Below are 6,094 nucleotides of genomic sequence, written 5' to 3'. Positions count from 1 at the left end.
CTAGCTCCACCTAAAGAAGGCTCTTAGGGTTCTCTATATGTGGTTTAGTTCTAGAGTAAGGGTACCCGAACCAGCAGATTCCTCGATCCTCACCCATTATAGGTTCATATGGATAGAGTTCAGTTCAGGGGAATACATTTCCCTATGACCATGCGGAGATGAAAATCTCACGAAATCATAGGTACGGATGTATCCCGGAAGTAGTCCACTAGCCCATGTGGAGTTGAAAATCTCACGAAAGCGTAGTTTCTTACTCCCACTTAGAAGGTGTGACCACAGCAGTCATGCAATGTAATGCAATGTTATCCTACAAGACCCAAACCATAACAATCATACAATGCGATTAAAGAAATCATGATTTTCAAAACAAATTTTCAATTCATTGACCAAAGGACAGCAAATAATCAATTTTATGGCTTGACTCTCTTATTGAATTCCCCAGTGGAATCGCCAAGCTGTCGGAACCATTTTTTATTTCGATTTAAAAAATGGTGGATCGACTTTTTGGAAAGCGAAAAATGGAGTCGCCACCAATCTTTTTTTGTTTAGGTGTGATTGGATCACCTAGAAATTTGATAGTTTTAATAAAACATTCTAGCTTACGAAAACAATAATTTTGGTCTACGAAATTTTGAGAAAATAGGCTCGGGAATCAGTTACGTATGAGGAAGGATTAGCACCCTCATTTTGCCCCAAAATTGGTACCATACGATTAAATAACTGTCCTTGGGTCTAAGATTTAAAATGTTTTTGAAATGAGGTTCCTTTTGATCACATTTGCATAACCCGAATTGGTCATCAAAATCTTCTTGTTTCAGAGGAATATAGCACCACATCCAGTACGGTAGGATGCGATCCTTTATACCCTTGAAAACGCGATAGATTTTAACTTCCAAAAATTTATAATTTGGAAATTTCAAAAGGATGCTCAACTATTTAGTCCAACGAAAAATCGAAACCCAGCACAGTAGGGCATGATTCCTCGAATTTCCGAACGTTGAACATTGCCTCGCCTTAGAAAGTTTTTAGAAAACATGAATGAAATTCTAAAGAGACGTTCGATTATTTTGAGCAAATGAGAAATTGCAACCCAGCACGGTAGGGCACGATTCCCCGAATTGCCGAACATCGAACATCACCTCCGTTTTAAGGAATTTTTAAACAAATAATTATAAAACCAGCTTGAAATACGCTAATTTAACTTGAAATAAAAGGGAATAATTAGTTTTAAAGAATTAGAAATTATAAAGTGATATTTGTAGGCCGGAAAGGAAATAAAAACACGGGATAATATACACATATAAGATGTTATGATGGATGAATGGAGATAAGATAAGTCGTTTAATCAACTAACAAGATATCGAATTCCACCAATCTAAAAATATTATCAATTTCCTAAGCATGAATGAAGAATAACCTATATAATGATAATACGAAACGAAAATAATATACAACAATAATATGCATAACCTAATACCACACAATCAAGCGCAAAGTATGCAAAACAAAATGACAATTAAAATATATAAAAGATAAATTTAAAAGGATGAACATCTAATTTATGAATTGTTGAATCTGAAATTATTTGTAAAAATAAACTAGAGATATATATGCAATTATTAAAACATGTGTTATGGAATGAATATTTTTAAGTTGGGTAATATACAAAGTGTTAAAGAGTATTAGTTTTAAGATTGACAATTTGTATTCAATAAAGGAGAATTTAATTTATGTATAAAATATGCAAAGATGGTAAAAATATACAATGAAATATATTTTGAAGAACATATTAGATTTACAAATCGTATATATGTATATATATAAATAAATTTAGAATAAAGTAAAAGGGAAATGCATACATAACCAAATTAATTTTGTCATATATGTACAAATACATATAAAAAGGTGTTTGAATGAGATACTCTATAATATATATTACAATAATACAATATGAAGAATTTCAAAACAATAATTTTAAAAGCATAAAAAACGAGTTTTAGAACGACAATTTAGCCATTGAAATAATATATGTATAGATATACACAAAGATATTTAGATGAGACATTATATAAAAATATTAAAATAACAAATTTAAAAGTAATTATACACATAAACACAAAGCGAAATAATTAAAATAAATTAAATAATATACCTAGATTAATTTTAAAATACAAGTACTTCCAAGTAGAAGGCTCAACTAAATTAATATATATACATAAATGTGTATAAAAATATATAAACAAAATGTTGTATAAAACATCAAAATACTTTGATATAAAAGAATTTTAAAATGGTGATTTCATGAAAAAAGTGGAATTATTAAAGTATCTCAACACCTATATAATATCATGAATGAATATTTGTTAAATGGAAAGTTCTATTAAACTAACGTATATATAAATGTATAAAGTATTTAAATGGAGTATTATACAAAATATTAGAATAATATAACGTGAAGAGGTTGGAACAATACATATTTTTGCAAAATAAAATAAAGTAATATCAACACACAAAAGGCTTAAACGAATTCTTAAAAAAAATAAGCTATATAGATTACGGACTTAATTAAAATAAATTTAAAATAAGAGGGATAATCTGTAAATGAAAGAGTTTATCGGAAAGACAATAGGGACGAATGTGTCAAGCGTAAGAATTCATGGGGATTAAATCTGGAAATTTCCCATGCCCCAAAACGCCGCGTTAAGGCTAGGACCCAATTGCAAACATACACGAACAACAAAGCCAAATTAAAAAACGGAACAAAATAAGCGAGGCACAAATTGAATGCTCACGCAAAAGGGGAAGGATCCAAACGAAAATATCCCCTTTTACACTTAAACACGCGGGTCTTGGGGCCATTCGGTTGAATCGGGTCGGGCATGGGTTAGGCTCATACGGCACCGTTTTGGAGCCACTGGAACAGGCCCTAAACGGTGCCGTTTTATGCTCTAGGTTAAGAAACCCTAAAACCTCATTTGGCCACTTAAAATATGTCAAAAAACAACACCCCTTTTTCCATTCATTCGGCCGAAACAAAAAAAGCAGCCCCAGCCTCTCCGTTTCGTCTTCCTCAGCCGATTCAGATGGTTCTCCTCTTAAAAATGACAGCCCGTCGCTAGGAACGGCGATTGGCGTTCACAAGCCTCGACTATATTATTTTGTCGGCCTCGAATTTTCCTCTTCTAACTCTGATTTTAACGAAGCAAAAGGGAATCGACGGCTTAATCGCAAGGTATGACTTCTTTTCTTTTTCTTATATTTGTGTTATGCTATAGTATATACAAAATATAAAAAAGGAACAGATTCAAAGAAAGAAGAGTAAGAGCATTCACAAATCACCTTTTTTCCTTCAATTTGATTTTGACTACTGTTTTGTATTTCAGTGTCTGTGTAATACAAATTTTTGTGTTGCCAAAAGGGAAAAAAAAACCCTTGCTTTCGATCTCTTAGGCTTTTATATAGCCAAATTTTTACAACATTCCTTGTTTTCTTCACTGTTTTCGTATTTAATCCTTGTCTTTTCTCTGCAGGAGTAGTTGGCGATGGAGCAGGTGGCCACCAGTGGCGGTGACAGAATCTCGGGGCTAGGTTCGGCGTCGAATAGGCAATAGGGGTTAGGTTTTTTTGTTTTCTGAAAATGTTGGGAATGGGCTTGTAATTGGGTAGTGGGCTAGATCTAGTTTTAGATTGGGCTTAGGGGTTATAGAACGGGCCGGGCAAATTGGGCTTGTAACACTTGTTATAAGCATGCTAAAGTTTTCGTACTAATCTGTTATAGCATATTATGTTGTATTGCATGGGTGGGACGATATGAAGAAGGAAGTGTTAGCAGCTTGTTTGCACTATTTAGTGGTTAATCCATACCATATTTGCAGCTTGTTTGCACCGAATAGTGGTTTATCCACATCATACTAGCAGTTCATTTGCAACGTTTAGTGGTTCATCCACATAGTGGTGTAAAGGTAGAGGACTTCTAGGGAACTCCTACTATGAAGTGTAGCGGAGTTGGATAGAACCTATTCTAATAAATTGAAATTACATTGAATTCATAAACATTTACATGACTATGAACATTGAGATATTATGATGATGAGTTGTTCTACACTTCTGATATTTTGTATTGCTATCCAATTGTGATTTATTCTATGAGTTGATAATCTATATGATTTGTCCACTTTTTGCACTGGTTTTTTTGTTATTGAACTCGCACTGAGCTTTATAGCTCACTCCTCTATTTTATTTCCATCTTTATAGATAACCCACTTGGTTAAGACGCAAATTCAGCTTGAATTGATCTTTTTACTATAAAAGTAGTTTTTATTTATTATTTGCAATTTATGTTAATTTGGGAACTATATTGCTTTATTTAAATTGTGGCATGAGACTTCTATTTTGGGTTTATTTAGCATTCATGGTATTTAATATGAATTTAGGATAATGAAACGTGGACTTAGAATTAATTTAGCTTAAAACCATTTTGATTTTACTTATTTGAGACTCGGTCGAATATCACTTTTCCACTGCTAGATTATGAATAAATTTTGATTAATAAATAAATTGGAGATTAACTAAGTTTTCAAAAGTGATCATCATTACTAAGGAAAAAAAATGTTTTACTTAATCGGGTTTTATTAACTCATGAAATTTCTAAAAATAAGCTCAGTTTTCTTCTAAGAAAAAATAAACAAATATTTTAAAATGACTATATTATAAACTTCGATGACATATTGGGCCATTCTGGTGGCCGATGTAATCTCCCGAATTTTGGCCTAACGTCTAGGCCGGATTGAAGAGGTTACAAATCTTACTCTACAGAGTCTTCTTCAGTTAATGATTTGATTCAAATCACTCATCCCAAAAATCTCACTTACAATCAAAGTTTACTCTTTAATAGAATGCTTATAAGAGTGTTGAAGAAAACAACAAGAAAACTCAACACAATAATCAAAAGAGACACTCCAAAATCACATCACAATGTGTAGCAATCTGCATCCTTTTTATAGGTTGATACTGGAGCTCTTCTATAGCTTTTTAATAACCTTAAAACTCTTAATTTAAAGTTGAATTTATCTTTTGAATTATCTCCAATAATTATTCCCCCATAAATTTTTTCATATCCAAACAAATTCAAATAAGCTTAGCCTTCAAGTAAGATAAAGACAAGGATAAAGATGATGTTTGCATTCAATAACCACTCCTATCCAAAATACAACCTACCGGCCAAGTAAAAATAATTTAGTGATTTAATCCAAAAATCATTTGCAAATAGAAAACTAACCAAGATTAACCAAGTCAATAATGCAAACAAACATACCGCACTTATGCTATCCTAAATAGATGTCCAACTATTGTCCAAAAAGTCTATCCAAACAGATATTTTTGAACATAGTATTCTAACAGGTGGTCCAAAAAATTGTCCTAACAAAGAATGTAACTTCAATATTTCCAACAACTTATCTAAACATGATTTGATTTGATAAAAAAATGAAAATCTAAAATTGAAAAGAAAAATTAACAAAACATTTTTATAAAAAGAAGCTCGTAGTATAAAAAAAATAATTTGTATTATTATAAAAATGAAAATAAAATTAGAAACTTTACCGTTTTTATTCGCAAAAGAAAGAAAAAAGAATTATCTAATTCTTCTTCTGACAACCAAATGTTCTGTTGTTCCAATTTATTTATTTTAAAGTTTCATTAGTACAAATAGAATGCAATTAGAAATTCATGATATATATAAATTAAAAAATATAAAATAAATAAAAATATATGTACTACTAGTTACAATATAAAATTTAATCAAAATAATGCAAAACAAACTATGAACATGACAAAAACTGGATTTATTTGAAAATAATTAGAAAAAACTTGCATAAAACGTATACATCATGTTTGTGGATAGATGAGTGAGAACTCAGATGAGCTAGCAGCAACAATTATGGATGAGTGAGAGGACAGCGAAAATTGGTTTGAATTTTAGTATTTGGCTGTTGTTTCAGTTTAGTTCTTACTATTTTTAAAATTTTTGATTCATGTAATAATCAATTTATTCATTTAAGTTGATAAATTAAAAACTATAATTATCTGAGCTGAA

General features: G+C 31.0%; 1 long non-coding RNA gene across 1 annotated transcript; it reads left to right on the top strand.

The window, feature by feature from the left end:
• The first annotated feature begins 2,898 nt into the window (after positions 1-2,898).
• LOC107897750 (uncharacterized) lies at positions 2,899-4,055 on the top strand. The gene is made up of 2 exons (XR_001684269.2): positions 2,899-3,232; positions 3,531-4,055. It is a non-coding gene; the product is annotated as an uncharacterized lncRNA (long non-coding RNA).
• The last annotated feature ends 2,039 nt before the right edge of the window (positions 4,056-6,094 follow it).

This window comes from Gossypium hirsutum, chromosome A10 (genome assembly GCF_007990345.1).
Source record: "Gossypium hirsutum isolate 1008001.06 chromosome A10, Gossypium_hirsutum_v2.1, whole genome shotgun sequence".
Taxonomy (NCBI): domain Eukaryota; kingdom Viridiplantae; phylum Streptophyta; class Magnoliopsida; order Malvales; family Malvaceae; genus Gossypium; species Gossypium hirsutum.
Note: the sequence above shows the minus strand (reverse complement) of the source record. Positions and strands in the feature narration are given on the sequence as shown.